The sequence below is a fragment of the Aquarana catesbeiana genome, linkage group LG11, assembly GCF_042186555.1.
Source record: "Aquarana catesbeiana isolate 2022-GZ linkage group LG11, ASM4218655v1, whole genome shotgun sequence".
Taxonomy (NCBI): domain Eukaryota; kingdom Metazoa; phylum Chordata; class Amphibia; order Anura; family Ranidae; genus Aquarana; species Aquarana catesbeiana.
Window position 1 is genome coordinate 275,576,813 of NC_133334.1, and position 17,986 is coordinate 275,594,798.

The following is a 17,986-nucleotide window of genomic DNA, read 5'->3' on the forward strand; positions in this document are numbered from 1 at the left end:
CAGTCCCATTATAAGTCACCGATCGCCGCCATTAATAGTATAAAAAAAAAATTCCAGTATATCCCATAGTTTGTAGACGCTATAACTAACTAAACAACCAATCAACATACACTTGTTGGGCTTTTTTTTTTTTTTTTTTTACCAAAAATATGTTGCAGAATGCATTTTGGCCTAATTAAATTACATTTTTTTATTCAATATGTTATATAGCAGAAAGCAAAAAATATTTTTTTTTTCAAAATTTTCAGTCTTTTTTCGTTTATATCACAAAAAATGAAAAGCCCGGAGGGGATTAAATGCCACCAAAAGAAAGCTCTATTTATGTGGAAAAAAAAAATGATACACATTTTATTTGGGTACAGTGCTGCATGACCGCGCAATTGTCAGTAGCACAGTGCTGAATAGCAAAAAATGGCCTGGTCATGGAGGGGGTAAAACCTCCTGAAGCTGAAGTGGTTAAAGTGGAACTCCACCCAAATTGGGGGGGGGGACAGAACTCCTCTTTAATTCTACCTAAAATACACTGATACTGATATTAATTTACCGGCTTGCCGACCAGCCGTCGCAGTTATACTGGGGCAGAATGGCTCAGCTACGCCAATCGCTGTACCGGTATGGCGGTCCCCTTAAAGACTATAGCAGGCCCGTGGCGCGGCACCGGAGCCATTGCACGTGGCGGCTGCGATGTCCGCCGGCCACCTGCGATCACTCCTCAGAGAGCCAGAACGGGGATCTGTCAATGTAAACAGAGAGAGCCCCGTTCTGTCAGGGAAGTAGAGAGAGATCTGCTCTTCCCAGTGATCAGGAACAGCAATCTCTCTGTACTCCCTGTGAGTCCCCTCCCCCCACAGTTAGAAACACACATAGGGAACACATTTAACCCCTTCATCGCCCCCTAGTGTTAACCCCTTCCCTGCTAGTGACATTTATGCAGTAATCAGTGGCTATTTTTAGCTCTGATCGCTCTATAAATGTTACCGGTCCCAAAAAAAGTGTCAAAAGTGTCCAATCTGTCTGTTGCAATGTCACAGTCCAGATAAAAATTGCTGATCACCGCCATTAGTAGTAAAAAAAAAAAAAAAAAGATAAAAATGCCATAAATCATAAATAAATAATAAATAAAAAATCCCCTATTTTGTAGACGCTATAAATTTTGCACAGACCAATCAATATTCGCTTATTGCGTTTTTTTAAAATTGTTTTTAATAAAATATGTAGAAGAATACATATTGGCCTGAACTGATGAAGAAATTTGTTTCTTTTTAATTTTGTGATATTTATTATATCAAAAAGTAAGAAAAAAAAATGTATTTATTTTTTTTCAAAATTTTCGCTTTTTTTTGTTTATAGCACAAAAAATAAAAACCGCAGAGATGATCAAATACCACCAAAAGAAAGCTCTATTTGTGGTGGAAAAAAAAAGTCATAAACTTTTGTTCGGGTACAGCGTCGCACGACCGCGCAACTGTCCGTAAAAACAACGCAGTGCCGTATCACAAAAAATGGTCATTAAAGGGGGTAAATCCTTCCGGAGCTGAAGTGGTTAAAAAACACTTTTTTTTTAAAAAAAGAAAACCTACCTAAAATTTTCTGACCCTGACCTTTGACCCTGACTCTAACCCTGACACTGATCTTTATTTTGTTTTAACACTCACTTTGTCTATCTATGTACATGTTTTTTTCTCTGGCAAGGAGAGAAAGATACAATGTATTATATTCTGTATCCTATACAATGTATTATATTCTGTATCCTATATATACAATGTATTATATTCTGTATCCTATACAATGTATTATATTTTGTATCCTATACAATGTATCTTTCTATTCAATCAGAAGAGAACGCACACACAGGGGTGGACTTTACAGTGATTGATCACTGTGGCAGCCAATCAGAGGCTATCCCAGCGGTCAGGTGACCAGGAACCGGGCTTTCTGGTTCCCGATTGTTAGTACAGGACCTGGAGCCCCCCAGCACACATATCTGTGACCCGGCATATATGAAGGGGTCTTCTGTATTATCGAATACAAATACTCCTCCTGAGACTTCATTTGTTTTTACACTGCAGGTTAACGTTTTATTTTATATATGGGTGGGGTGGTGAGGGGTTAGAACCTCCGTCTGGTTTTTATTGCTGTCTGTGTCCCTGTGACTGAGGCTCACCCTCTCTATTGTTCTGATCACAGATGGAACATAGAATGCAAATGAGGAGTAAATCCAACGTTCTGATTTGCCACCAGACCAGGAAGAAAGGGGGAGGGGGAACTTATTTCTCTGCACACTGTGAGCTTCTTACTTTGTGCATTAGAAGCTGTAATAAGTCAGCTGGAGCCCATTTCCTGGCTGGAGGCCAAACCCAGCATCATCTAGCCCTTTCCTCCCCAATACGATTGTCCCTGGCCCGCCCCTTTCAGTCACATTTTTTATTTTTTTTTTTAACATAGAGGCTCATGTGCTTCAAAAAAAAAAAAAAAAAACCCCATTCAATTCCATGTGTCCGGTGCCCGGCATGTAGATTATGACCCGGGCGCATGGATTAGGGGGGCGGCACGGGCCCCCAATGTGTATAATAATAATATTTAGTGTGCCTGTCTGAGTCGGAGAACATTCCCCAAACAAAGATCTCTGACAAACTTCCTGGAAATGTAACATTGCAAAATATTACCGAGCGCGCAGATTACATAATGCTGAGTGTGGAAATACATGAAATAAATCTAATGGCGTGTTCCGGGTGGAGTATCAGACTATGTGTCTTGTCATAGGAATTTCTGCACCCCCCCCCCCCCCATCTCCGGAAAATCCTTGTTTGGGGGCAGAGTCTCCTTTCTTCGCTGAAATATAAATCATTTTTTTTACTGAACAGCACTGCCGGTCACAGTAGATCCATTGCAGCCCTCAACTGAGACACTGCAAGCTGCAATTGTTGACCTTTGGGAAATGCTAGTTGCCTGGCTTACTTTGGATTTAGTGCTCCCTGAAATGCTGACCCAGAACAAGGATACAGTAATGAAGTGGGAGCCCTTTATTATCACATTAGTGCTTCTGGGTCCATGGCACTAAGAAGCTATTGAAGCCATTAAATCAGCAAACAGCCAGGCGAACCGGAGCAAAAAGTCTGCACTGGCATTTCTCTCAGTCCAGGATTACTATAGAGCTGGGGTCTCCAAACTTTCTAAACAAAGGGCCGGTTTACTGTATTTTAGACTTTAGGGGGGCCGGACTGTGGTCATTGGGAGTAGAAAAGGTCCCATTGTCAGTGGGAAAAAAACAATGCCCCTCATTGGTGTCAGTGGGAGGAATAGTGCCCCATCATTGGTGTCAGTGGGAGGAATAGTGCCCCATCATTGGTATCAGTGGGAGGAATAGTGCCCCATCATTGGTATCAGCAGGAGGAATAGTGCCCCATCATTGGTATCAGTGGGAGGAATAGTGCCCCATCATTGGTATCAGCGGGAGGAATAGTGTCCCTTCATTGGTATCAGTGGGAGGAATAGTGCCCCATCATTGGTGTCAGTGGGAGGAATAGTGCCCCATCATTGGTATCAGTGGGAGGAATAGTGCCCCATCATTGGTGTCAGTGGGAGGAATAGTGCCCCATCATTGGTGTCAGTGGGAGGAATAGTGCCCCATCATTGGTATCAGTGGGAGGAATAGTGCCCCATCATTGGTGTCAGTGGGAGGAATAGTGCCCCATCATTGGTATCAGTGGGAGGAATAGTGCCCCATCATTGGTATCAGCAGGAGGAATAGTGCCCCATCATTGGTATCAGTGGGAGGAATAGTGCCCCATCATTGGTGTCAGTGGAAGAAATAGTGTCCCATCATTGGTGTCAGTGGGAGGAAATGTGCCCCATCAGTAGTGTGATTGGGAGGAATTGTGGCCCATTGTTGGTATCATTAGGAGGATGTTTACCCCATCTTTGGTGTCAGTGGGAGGAATAGTGCCCCATCATTGGTGTCAGTGGGAGGAATAGTGCCCCATCATTGGTATCAGTGGGAGGAATAGTGCCCCATCATTGGTGTCAGTGGGAGGAATAGTGCCCCATCATTGGTATCAGTGGGAGGAATAGTGCCCCATCATTGGTATCAGCAGGAGGAATAGTGCCCCATCATTGGTATCAGTGGGAGGAATAGTGCCCCATCATTGGTGTCAGTGGAAGAAATAGTGCCCCACCCATCATTGGAGCACAGGTGTGTCAGGAGGAGGCTGTCTCTGGAGCTGCTGCTGATCTGTGTGAGAGGGGACTGGTGAGGAAATCTATCCCAGCTCTCCTGGCCCCTTTCTGGGGAAGCCATGGAGGCCAGCAGGGCCTCTCCTGCTGGAAGCTCCCAGCCATCTCCTGGGCCATCAGGTAACATGCCTGCTCCTGCACAAGCCATGGCTGGGGATCTCTCTACCCCTGGTGAAGATGAAGGCTCAGAGGCCATCCGGGAGCGAGTGGTGGCCGGGATTAAAGTCCTGAATAGAGAAAGAGACAAGCTGTACAAGCTCAGAGCCGAGGTGAAGCGCTTGAGAAGGCAGCGTGAGGGCTTACATAGCCAGAAACGTGGATCCATGGATCCGGAGATCCAACTGGCCAAGGTCCGGGTGGAACGCCAGGAGACCATTGTGGCCATGATGGAAGGCAGAGATGGGCCCTTCAAAGAAAAATTCTGTAATGACAGAAGGTTTGCCAGGATGACAAAGATGGAGGTGGAGGAGGAGACCCCCAGTTCAGACCCCCTGTCCCCTCAGGGAGAGGTAAGCAGCCCCATGCCTTCCCAGGACTCAGGAGGCATGCTCAAGGTAATCCAGGCAATGGAGTCTCCTTTGCGGGGTGATCAGCTGGTGTTCCATGAGGAGGACATAACAGATAATGTGCCTGACAAGGTAAAGCCCGTCAAGCCCCATGTGGTGCATAAAACAGTTTTTGTGACTGATACTGACAATGTGCCCAGTGACAATCAGGCTGCTAGTCCTATGTGTAGCAATGCTGTGCCTGCTGATGCTGCAGTACAGCAAAGTTTGCATTTAAAAAATGACATTCCTGCAGATGAACTGCAACATTCAGCAGAGCCTATTAACCCCCCTTTAGCTGAATCTGAAGCTGTTTGCCCCAAACCTGCTGAAGACTCTACAGCACAGCTTCAGGAGACAGCTGGCATTGCAACAGAAACTGTGACTATTCCTGATAAGAATGTGGATATTTGTGTGACTGATAAAAATCATCCCAGTACAAGTGTGATGAACAATGGTCCCAGTACAAGTGTGATGGACAGTCCTACCAACTCCGTTCAAGTAGTGAATAATAATAGTAATGTACAGACTGCTGTAACTTCAGTGTGGGGCCTTGGCCCTGATAAACCCACGTTTGCTCAGGTGGTACGCTCTGCTCCTGGTAGCTCCGCCCCCAAGCGGGGTTTCCCCCTGCAGCCTACCACTTTGGGCACCCCGGGATCTGGTCTTGGGTCTCTGGCTTCTGCTGGGGGTCCGAGAAGAAATGTGGTAATTCTCAAATGGGAAGGTGGTGCGATCCCTCCAGCACGGCGTGCAGTGGTGGATTTGATTTTAGAGATGGGTTTTGGGGCAAATGATCTGTATGCTCTAATACATGTAGCTGGGACACGGGATTATACCATTAGTTTCACCAGGCCAGAGGGTCTTGACCTGTTCTGGGAGCGATATGAGGCTCGGTGCAGGTCAAGACCTGAATGGGAAGGTCTGACCCCAGTTGCGGTTTCGCAAAGGTCAACGGTGAAAAAGATAACCATCATACTCACTAATGAGAGTGTTCCTGCTCGGGACCTAGAGGTCTGGTTAAGGAACTATGGTGAGGTTTTGACTAAGCCCAGCAAAATCCTTGATGAGCGTAACATCTGGACTGGGGGTTGGTCGGTTACAGTCAGGTTGGCCAGGGATGGGAATGTTGTCCGTCACCTGCCCTCCTCAGCTTTTATAGGGAGGGATAGGATGACTATTTTCTACCCTGGTCAGCCGAAGCTGTGTCACCGCTGTGGAGAAAAGGGGCATTTGAGCTCTTCCTGTTCAGCCTTGATATGTTCAGTGTGTCGGGGTCAGGGTCATATGGCTAGGGACTGCACCGAGATGATCAGGTGCAACCTGTGCCTGCGCCTTGGCCACCCCTACAGCAGGTGTCCTGAAGCCTGGCACAATATGGAGAAGGAGGTAATTGATGACATGTCAAGGCTGGACAGGATGGAGGGTGAGGCCCCTGGTGTACCATCCTCCTCTGGGGTGACCGTCTCCCCTGGTCCTGCTCAGGATCCCTCCCCAGTTCCTGTGGCCACCCCTCCTGTGTCTGTAAGTATTCCTTCTGTATCTGTCTCTGTGTCCCCCCAGCCTACTGTATCCCCTCCTCTTGTGTCAGAACCTTCCAAGTCTGTGCCCCCTGAGTCAGTTCCCCCCCAGGAGTCTACCCCTCCTAAGTCTGACTCAAAGGGAGCACCCCCCCCACCAGGAGTGGTAGTGGGTACTAAAAAGGTCGCTTCTTCCTCTGTAAAGGAGTCTTCTGTAGAGACTCCAAAGAAAAAAACAGGAGATGAGGGCATCTCTGAAGCTGACCTGCAGTACCTGGAACAGAGAAGGAAGGTTGGGAAGCGGAAGAAGCAGGTGGTGAGGACAGAACAGGCTCCAGTGCCTGTCTCCAACCGTTATAGGTCCTCTAATTGGGATATCTCTTCATCTGGAGCTTCTTCGGAGCGAAGTTCTGATTCCGAAATGGAGTTTGAGGCGGCCTCAAGAAAGAGAGAGGCTTCTGGTGATGAGCAGCAGAGGGGAGCTAAGAAGCAATCCACCCAATAACCCAAATGGCGGTTCCCCCTCCGTTAAAAGTGGTGACAATAAATGTCGCCAGCATTAAGTCAGTAAGAGCTCGTTCTATGGCCTTCTTTTTGTTCAGCCAATTAGATGCTGAAATTTTATTTTTGCAAGAGACTAGGCTCACCTCCTTGGCAGATATTCATATGGCCAAGAGAGAGTGGAGGTATGGTCCATCTTACTGGTCTCTTGCGGCCGAGCCTTACGGCGGTGTGGCGGTGTTGTTTAAAACCGGCATGGTAACTGTCCGGCGGGTTATTGAGGTGGAGATTGGGAGATGTATGGTCTTAGACGTCCTTGTGGGAGGGCAGGACCTGCGCCTAATTAATGTTTATGGACCGCACACAAAGTGGGACAGGAAATGCCTTTTTACAAGGATCAAGCCATTTCTTTTTACATCCCGGCAAGTGGTCTTTGGAGGTGACTTTAATACAGTAACTAGGCCCAAGGACAGGAAGGACTTCAAGGACAGGCTGGGATATGATAGCGTTTTTTTAAATAGTATGGTTAGGGATGCTGGTCTTGTGGATGTGCACATTAAGCACCTCCCGGATGACACTGGGTTCACCTTTCATCGAGGTAATAGTCAGAGTAGAATAGATAGGTTTTTTTTGAAGGAGACCTCTGCTTTCTCACCCCCAGTGGTGCAGGCAGTAGAGTTCTCTGATCACTGTATGCTATCTGTGGTCCTGAATGCTTCAGACGCCCCTCAGAGGGGCAAGGGCATCTGGAGATTGAATTCGACTCTACTCAAGGAAGAACATGTTAGACAATCCTTTGAGGAATTCTTTCAGGCACAGGTGACCATCCTGGACTTTTGTAGCAGCAAGGCTGAGTGGTGGGAGCTGACCAAAAAGAGGATTGCTGGATTCTTCAGGGGCCTAGCCAATAGAAAGCAGTTTAATAAATACATGACCTACCAACGTTTACGGAGGAAGCTGGATATTCTTGTCTCGAGAGGAGGAGATCCTGGGGCAATCTCCGAAGTGAAACTCCTTCTCAGGAAGTGTCAATATGACCGGCATGCCTCTTTGGTTCTGGAGAGGGACTATGGGAAGTACCACTCGCCTGACCCTTACCAGAACTGCAAACAAGGTGTAGCTGTTAAAACGGTTGTTGGCCTTAAGGACAGTACAGGTTCCTTGACAAAGTCCAGGTCAGGGATTCTGGAGGTCGTGAGGTCCTTTTATGCTGACCTTCTTGGGAGGAAAGAGCTTGACCGTGACAAGATGGAAAGCTTTTTGGACTCTACTCCAGGTCTAAATGATGAAGATGTCCCATTGATGAATTTGACAGAGGAGATCACAGTTGAAGAGGTGATAAGGGCAATTGAACAGCTTGCCATCAAAAAGTCACCTGGACCGGATGGCTTGACGGCTGAGTTTTACAAAGCTTTTAAGTCTATTCTGGCCCCACATTTGGTAGAGGTTTTTAACAGTTGCCTTGCTGAGGGGGTACTTCCCTCTTCCATGAGGCACTCAGCTGTGATTCTTCTTTCAAAGGGTAAAGATCCTTCGATGGTTGAGAATTGGCGCTCCATCAGTCTTCTTAATGTCGATAGAAAGATACTGGCAAAGATAATTTTCTGGCGCCTATCGTCAGTAGCAGAGTCTTTGCTTTCTCGCCATCAGCACTGTTCGGTCCAGGGTAGGTGCACCTTCACAGCAGTTTTAGCTGTCCGGGAGGCCTTGGAGCGGTGCAGGGCTGCAGGCTGGGGAAAGTATTTGCTGACATTGGATCAGGCAAAGGCTTTTGATCGTGTTAACCATGAGTACCTGTGGTTGCTCCTTAGTAAGTACGGTCTGCCGGGTGGTTTTGTCGATTGGTTAAAAGTCTTGTATGAGGGGGCAGAGAGCTTTCCTCTTGTTAATGGTTGGGTTGGGCAGTCCTTTGGGGTTGGCTCCGGGGTGCGCCAGGGTTGTCCCCTGAGTCCCCTGCTCTATGTGTTTGCAATCGACCCCTTCATCAGGAGGCTAGAGAGCGGCATGTTGTGTGGGGTGCCAGTGGGGCTTCCGGGTGAGCCGCCTTTGAGGGTTGTTGCCTATGCGGACGATGTGTCGGTGATTGTCACTGGGGCGGATGAAGCAGAGGAGGTGGTCTCTCTGACATCACGGTATTCTGAAGCATCAGGCTCCAAGATCAATCAGGAAAAGAGTGAAGTTTTCTGGATGGGAAAGGAAGGTGAGGGGTTTGATCTCCCGGACACCTTTCCAGTGCCCCAGGAAAGAATTAAGATTTTAGGCATTGAATTTGGACCTGGCGATTATGGCCTCAAAAACTGGGAAGGCAGACTGGAAATTGCCAATACTAAGGTGGTCAGCTGGAAGAGATGGAAGTTATCTATGAGGGAAAGGGTTGATCTGATTAAGACTTACCTGATTCCGATCTTCTTGTATGTCAGCTTTGTCTGCATCTTGCCAGTGTCTCTCTATGCTAGGGTCAGTAGTGTGTTCTTCCAGATGTTGTGGGGGAACAGACTGAACCCCATCAAGAGGAATGTCACCTATCTATCCAGGAGGGAGGGTGGCTTAGGTATGGTCAACCCAGTTCTTTTCTTTTCACTGCTTTTTCTCAAGTTTAATATTGGTAATATGCTTGCAGTGGAACCTCCTGGATGGGCAGGCATATTTAGATCTTGGTTTAGGCCTTTTCTACGACTTTGGGAAGAAGGTGGCCAAGTGAAGAATCTCAGGGGTCATCGTGGTCAGCTACCAGCCTATGTCGCTCCGTGCCTGAAGTTACTACGGCAGTGGCGATTGTCGGCTGAAGATCTCAGATCGGTTCCGAGGAAAGTCCTTATGAGTCGAGTCTTGAGCGAAGTCTTTCATGACCCACTGGCCTTAAGGGATTGCCCAGGCCCAGTTTTGAGGGCAGGGTTAAGACTTATTAATTTGGACAGAGTACCCCCTAAATTCAGGGATCTGGCCTGGTTGTGCTTCCATGGGAGACTCTATGTTAGGGGCAATTTGAAATTCCGCAGTGGGGTGGATCGTAGCTGTCCTCGGGAGGAGTGTGCAGGTGAGGAGGAGACTATGGACCATTTTCTGCTTCATTGCCCTTTTAACATAGAGGTGTACAAACAGGTGGGGCGGGCCCTCGGTGTTCCTTTCCTCTCCAGGCTGGGTTATGCTGAGTGGGTGTACGGAGCATTCAATACTGGTGGGGTTTTTTGTTTAGATACACTTTTTCTAGTTAGCCTAGTAGTCCGTTATTTCACTTGGAACGCACGGTGTCAGGTCTGCATTCGGCGTAAAATCCTTCCTGTTCAGGTGGTGGTGTATGACATTTTGCATGAGGTGGAGAAGATTCGGGTGCTTGAGAGAGACAAGCGGAGTCAGGGGGCTTGGTTGAAGGCGTGGAGGGGTTTCAAGCCTCCCTGACTGCCAGGAGTCTCTTTCCCGGGTGTGGCTGTCTGTCCCTTATCACCCTAGATTACTATTTTTTTTTGGATTAATTTTTGATAAATGGCTGCGTACATAGGTGATGGGTTGTGCCTCTTAGGCCCTCTCTGCTGCTTTATGTAAATAATTTTGGTAGTGGATTATGTATATATTGTATATATTCTGAACATGGATGTATATTCCTTGGATTTCTGTTGAAGTTTTGTACTATGGTTTTGTTTTTTACTTTTGTATAAAATTGGTTGCTTGATTCTTTTAATAAAAGATCAATAGTGTCCCATCATTGGTGTCAGTGGGAGGAAATGTGCCCCATCAGTAGTGTGATTGGGAGGAATTGTGGCCCATTGTTGGTATCATTAGGAGGATGTTTACCCCATCTTTGGTGTCAGTGGGAGGAAATGTGCCCCATCAGTGGTGTGATTGGGTCCCATTGTTGGTGTCACTGGGAGAAATTGTGCCCCATCTTCAGCGTCATTGAAAGGAATAGTGCCCCATTATTGCTGTCAGTGGAGGGAATTATGCCCCATCATTGGTATCAGCGGATGAAATAGTGCCCCGAGGGCCAGATAAAAGCAAGCAAAGGGCCGCATCCGGCCCCAGGGCCGCAGTCTGTAGACCACTGCTACAGAGGAATTTCCATGAGAAAAGTAGAGATGTACTTCTCCTGATCTCCTCCTGAAAATCCCAGTTGCCTGGCAGTTTACTGTTCAAAAGGCTTCATTATTTTCAGGGTTTGCATATAAGAAAAGCAGAAAAATAAGTCCTTGCCAGCATACTGGTCCCGGGTCAGTGACTTGTCCTATTGAAGCAAGAGGATCAGGATAACAACCAGGCAATTTACATTATCAGAAGAAGAGGTCACTTTGTTTAGCCTATATTGGGCCCACATAGCATTTTACAACTGCTTTAAATCCCCAGCAGCCAGGAGGTACGGCAATCCGCAGAGGGGTGAAGGTGGAGAAGAATATCTGATGGAAGAGTCACTACATGCTGCAAATCATTTTGGCACCTCCACCTCCTTCTTCATCCCCCCCACCTGTTTAGAAGGCAAAGGCCACTGAGCCAATCTAAGTGTTGCCCCAACCCTTGAAGAACAATGGATATCCCAGACAGGTAAAGGTGCAGGATATTCATGGCAGGCCTCTCTCTGAACACCCCACCGATTGAGCTTTACTAGAGCTCCTCCTCTTTATTTCACTTTGGATGGAGTGGAAAGGGTTACAGAAGCTGAATTGTGTTGTATGTTATCCATCAGCGATATGTTATCGAGGGATATCCTCGTTTCTATTTTATTAATACTGTAATTGTAACATGACGGTTGAACACTATAGCCTGAGCTCCATCTTTTCATATCGGGTGTGGTTTACCAAAGCTATATGTGGCTGAGGAGCACACCAAGGTTTGGGGGCCTCGGCACGGGACTTCATATAAAGACCTTTGTCAGTCCTTCTGGAGATTTGAAAACATTTCAAGGGGAAGTGAAAGAAGAACATGAGCTTGATTCGGTTGTGCTAAATTGTGTGGGTGGACAGGGTCATCTAAAGCCCAGGGAAAACATGCCAAAGCGTGCCCCTCCCCACAAGATGTTTGATCAGCAAAAATCCCCTCCCTTCAAAAAAAAAACAAACAATTGAGGACTAATCTGCATGCTCAGCCCCTAAAGCATACATTCCTCCTCCTCCCAGAACAAATCTGCCCCCTTATAAAAAAAAAAACTCTCCTGGCACAACTCTTTGCCCCCCATCCCCCCCAGCACAAATCCTTTCTCTACCCATATGCTACCAGGAAAAAGAAAAAAATTCCCCCTCCAAAATCCTCTACCTCTCAAATTTCCTCTCCAAGCACAACCCCCCCCACCCCAAATCCCCCACTTCCGGCACAAATACCCCTCCTCTTATCCCCCATTACTATTGAGGAATAAGGCTGCTTGAGGCTGAAACGCGTAGCCGTTCTTTGCTGTATACACCGCTGTTCAATAAAATTAGCGCTATGCTGTGATCTATTGTGGTGCTGGCTATCTTCACATCTACAGGTCATAGCCCCCATTTCCACCCACTGGAAGGTTCAGGAGCTTCTATCCCAATCTATTCACAGTTCCAATAACGGATTGCGTTCATCCAATCCTGGATTAAAAAACCTTAAATGACTTTGTGAAGTTTGCAAGTTTCAAGTGGACCTGCACCATTTTTGGCAACACAGCGCGCCACAATGCACAATAGTGCGTTTCTATGCACTGCATTGCACATGCATTGGAGCTACATTACCTTCACATGTTGGGCTGCCGTTCAAAATAAACGTAACGTGCATGAGCGTGTGTGGTGCACCACAGCAGGAAAGTGCGTTGTGGCCCTCCTGCATCTCTGGGATAGAAACTGAAAGGAAAAATCCCCAACAGGACACAAAGGGAGACGACATACACGGACAGCAGGTGGAATACTTCCCCCTCTATTAAATACTAAGTTTGGCTTTATGTAGGCTTTAGAGCAGGGGTCTCCAAAATTTCTAAACAAAGGGCCAGTTTACTGTCCTTCAGACTTTAAGGGGGTCAGGCTGTGGCCATTGGGAATAGAAAGGGTCCCAATGTCAGTGGGAAAAAAAATGCCCCATCACTGTTGTCAGTGGGAGGAATAGTGCCCCATCATTGGTATCAGTGGGAGGAATAGTGTCCCATCACTGGTGTCAGTGGGAGGAATTATGCCCCATCGTTTGTGTTAGTGAGAGGAAGTGTGCCCCATCAGTGGTGTCATTGGGCTCCATTGTTGGTGTCAATGGGAGAAATTGTGCCCCATCGTTGGTGTCAATGGGAGAAATTGTGGCCCATCGTTTGTATCATTGGGAGGAATTGTGGCCCATCGTTGGTATTACTGGGAGGAATTGTGGCCCATAGTTGGTATCATTGGGAGGAATTGTACCCCATCTTTGGAGTCAGTGGGAGGAATAGTTCCACAACATTGGTGTCAGTGAGAGGAAATGTGCCCCATCAGTGGTGTCATTGGGCCCTATTGTTGGTGTCACTGGGAGAAATTGTGCCCCATCTTTGGCATAATTAGGAGGAATTGTGTCGCACTATTGCCATCTTTGGGAGGAATTGTGCCCCTTCATTGGTGTCATTGGGCCCCATTGTTGGTATCACTGAGATAAATTGTGCCCCATCTTTGGCATAATTAGGAGGGATTGTGTCCCATTGTTGGTATCATTGGGAGGAATTGTGCTCCATCTTTGGTGTCAGTGGGAGGAATAGTTCCACAACATTGGTGTCAGTAGGAGGAATTGTGCTCCATCATTGGTATCAGTGAAAGGAATTGTGGCCCATTGTTGGTATCACTGGGAGGGATTGTGTCCCATTGTTGCCATCTTTGGGAGGAATTGTGCCCCTTCATTGGTGTCATTGGGCCCCATTGTTGGTATCGCTGAGATAAATTGTGCCCCATCTTTGGCATAATTAGGAGGGATTGTGTCCCATTGTTGGGATCATTGGGAGGAATTGTGCCCCATCATTGGTGTCAGAGGTGGGGAATTATGGCCCATTGTTGGTATCAGCGGATTAAATAGTCCCCCAGGGGCCAGATAAAAGCAAGCCAAGGGCCGCATCTGGCCCCCGGGCCGCAGTTTGGAGACCACTGCAATATAAATGTCTTAATGAGCTTGTGTTTGTTACTATTTCACTGCAATGCAATGTTATCACCAGTCTGAGTTTTATATCAAAGGATCAGATTCATTATTTTTTTCACTTTCAAACCCTTCCAGACAATTGCCAACCTGGCTTTGTGTTGCTAATCTTTAACTTATTTTCTCCGGACTTATCTTTGAAAAATTGATCTTCCTGTTTTTTATAGCTTACAACAAAAGCAAAAATCTAATTAAACAAAGTAATCCAGATTAGTGCAATCAAAGTCTGGACCTTTTAAAGCCCAACTTCAGGAAAACCTATTTATTTCCAGATAGTTAGAGTGGTGAGGGGTAAGAGCTCCTGTCTTGTTTATATTATCATCAGTATAGGAAGTATTGGATGGGACATCTCTCCAATGAAGATACAGACAAAAAACACTTACAACTGTAGTAGGGTGAGAAAGGGTTATTACTCTCCACAATGTCCTATCCCAGTGACAACCACTTCCTCCACTTCTTGAACAGGAGTTCATTGAACAGGTTAGGCCAGGAGTGATCTCCTACATGTATCGTGGCCTCTGTACATTGCTGCTCAGCCTGTAGATGCTTCAAACGGACTTTATTATAGGAAGGGGGTTCCCAATCATACCCCCACAAAGTAACAATGTCTACAGCAGCCATTCTCAACTAGAGTTCCTCCAGAGGTTGCTTAGGGTGCCTTGAGCTGTGGCTGATTGACCTCCTATTTGGTGGTGCTTGTATATTTCTGGGGCCAATGTCACTTGGTAGTCCCAACAGCAAGACACCAAAGGTGGCATTCTGAACAACAGTGTATGGGTTGTGTTTTTCCCACTGTCCTCCAATGTAAGGAACATTCTTCCCACTGACCACCAATGTAAGTCTATTCTTCCCACTGACCACCAAGGAAAGGAGCATTCCATCCACTGTCCACCAATATGAAGGGCATTCTTCCCACTGACCACCAATGTAAGGGGCATTCTTCAAATTGACCACCAATGTAAGGGGCATTCTTCCTACTGACCACCAATGTAAGGAGCATTCTTCCCACTGATCACCAATATAAGGAACATTCTTCCCACTGATCACCAATGTAAGGAACATTCTTCCCACTGATCACCAATGTAAGGGACATTCTTCTCACTGACACCAATGTAAGGAACATTCTTCCCACTGAATACCAATGTAAGGAACATTCTTCTCACTGATCACCAATGTAAGGAACATTCTTCCCACTGATCACCAATGTAAGGGGCATTCTTCTCACTGATCACCAATGTAAGGAGCATTCTTCTCACTGATCACCAATGTAAGGAGCATTCTTCTCACTGATCACCAATATAAGGAACATTCTTCTCACTGATCACCAATGTAAGGAACATTCTTCCCACTGATCACCAATGTAAGGAACATTCTTCCCACTGATCACCAATGTAAGGAACATTCTTCTCACTGATCACCAATGTAAGGAACATTCTTCTCACTGATCACCAATGTAAGGAACATTCTTCTCACTGATCACCAATGTAAGGAACATTCTTCTCACTGATCACCAATGTAAGGAACATTCTTCCCACTGATCACCAATATAAGGAACATTCTTCCCACTGATCACCAATGTAAGGAACATTCTTCCCACTGAATACCAATGTAAGGAACATTCTTCCCACTGACCACCAATGTAAGGAACATTCTTCTCACTGATCACCAGTGTAAGGAACATTCTTCTCACTGACCTCCAATGTAAGGAGCATTCTTCTCACTGATCACCAATGTAAGGAACATTCTTCCCACTGACCTCCAATGTAAGGAGCATTCTTCTCACTGATCACCAATGTAAGGAACATTCTTCCCACTGACCACCAATGTAAGGAACATTCTTCTCACTGACCTCCAATGTAAGGAGCATTCTTCTCACTGATCACCAATGTAAGGAACATTCTTCCCACTGACCTCCAATGTAAGGAGCATTCTTCTCACTGATCACCAATGTAAGGAACATTCTTCCCACTGACCACCAATGTAAGGAACATTCTTCTCACTGATCACCAATGTAAGGAACATTCTTCCCACTGACCTCCAATGTAAGGAGCATTCTTCTCACTGATCACCAATGTAAGGAACATTCTTCCCACTGATCACCAATGTAAGGGACATTCTTCTCACTGATCACCAATGTAAGGAACATTCTTCTCACTGATCACCAATGTAAGGAACATTCTTCTCACTGATCACCAATGTAAGGAACATTCTTCCCACTGATCACCAATGTAAGGAACATTCTTCTCACTGATCACCAATATAAGGAACATTCTTCTCACTGATCACCAATGTAAGGAACATTCTTCCCACTGATCACCAATGTAAGGAACATTCTTCTCACTGATCACCAATGTAAGGAACATTCTTCTCACTGATCACCAATGTAAGGAACATTCTTCCCACTGATCACCAATGTAAGGAACATTCTTCTCACTGATCACCAATGTAAGGAACATTCTTCTCACTGATCACCAATGTAAGGAACATTCTTCTCACTGATCACCAATGTAAGGAACATTCTTCCCACTGATCCCACGCCAAAATGGGGCGCTGGAGGACAGTAAACTGGCCCTTTATTTAGAAAGTTTGGCGACCTCTGCTTTAGCGTAACCCTTAAAATAATGTTTAGGTCTTCGGGATCTCTTGCCAAGACAAATTCATTGGGGGGTCAATAATGGGAAAAACACCCCTTACATCGGTGGCCAGCGCAAAAAAAAAAGCCCCCCTTACAGTGGTGGTCAGAAGGCCACCCTGATATCCTGCAGCTGACCAGAACTATGCAGGAACCATCAAATGGAGGGTGGGGGGGGTGGGGTCAATCAGCCTTAGCTAAAGTAACTCCTAGCAACCTCTGAAGGAACGCTAGGGGTTCAGTAACCCTAATGGCTGCTCCAGGCTCAAGATGGCTCTTTTTGAAAAAAAAAATTGGGCATGAAACCCCCCCCCCCACACCGACACTGTTGTGTGTTTGTGTCACACTCGTGCCTCGGTCATGGAAGGACATTTGAAGTTTTGTATTTTCAGTTTGTACGCCAAGGTGCCTCCTATCCATTGGACACGGAAGAAGATCTTCAGGCACTTTTGTCTCTTATCCCTCCCAGATGTGTGCAATTTGTTGGATTTGCAGTTTAGTAAATGAACATGTTTTCCATATGACTACATTTTAAAACAAATAAACAGCTTAACGTGTTCCAAAACGATGTCTTGTTGCAAATACAGGAAAAGCCCCCCCTCCTGAACGCGGCAGTCTTAGATAATCATCTTAAATGGTTGGTTAGCAGTGATCCGAAATAGTAAAACTTCTGTCCCGGGAGATTCCCCCCCCCTATTCGGCAGACTCGCTCCAAAAACAAATCTATAAAAACAGAATGTCTTGCCAGAAGTCATTACTACGCTGTGTACAGTAGTGAGCGGGGAGGATGTGTTATTTCATAGTACATGAAAATATGTCAATTAAACATGAGGTGGAGAAATTCGGGGGCTTTCATTTGCCGTGTCTGTCTTTTGTCTTTCTAGATGCGGATTGGGATGCCGTCCAGCCAGCGATGAGCCGAGCAGCTCGCCGTACATCGCAAGATTAACTTTCTTCATTTCCTTTGTTTTATTTGGCAACGAATTAATAAACATTTGACAAGTTATAATATTTGTCTGTTGTGTTTTTTTTTTTTTTTTCTTTTGGGTGTTTCTCTGTGTTACAAATAAACTAAAGCTGTCCAAAGGACGCCCATAGAACGCCGATCAAAAGCAAATGTTAGCCGCAATCCAAAACACAGCTCTTCTTTCTATTTATTCGTCAAATGATGAAAATTGGTTTCATTACCACTGGCTACAAGGACGTGGAAAAGGTGGTCAACTGGTGGCCCATGGAGTCCTCAGATTAGGATGACCTTATTTCCAATTTGCCATTCAACAAATCACAGTACAGCCCGGGCGGTGCGCTCTACCCAGAAGCACTGATCACGCCCCCAAAAAAGGCCGCCGCATCACGGCATCACTCACTGACAGTAATTGTCATGGCCGGCCGAGACCCGTTTTACCTTGTTCCAATGCTGGCTCTACACTGCCCTGCTGTGATTGGACACGAGAGGCGGGATTTAT

The 17,986-nt window shown here is 46.1% G+C and overlaps 1 long non-coding RNA gene across 1 annotated transcript in view; it reads left to right on the plus strand.

Annotated features, from left to right (window-relative positions):
* LOC141112803 (uncharacterized) overlaps nt 1-17,529 on the plus strand; it is a 42,267-nt gene extending 24,738 nt beyond the window's left edge. Inside the window, exon 2 of the long non-coding RNA XR_012236645.1 lies at nt 17,405-17,529. This is a non-coding gene — a long non-coding RNA (uncharacterized lncRNA). The remainder of the gene's footprint in view (nt 1-17,404) is intronic.
* Nucleotides 17,530-17,986: the final 457 nt, after the last annotated feature.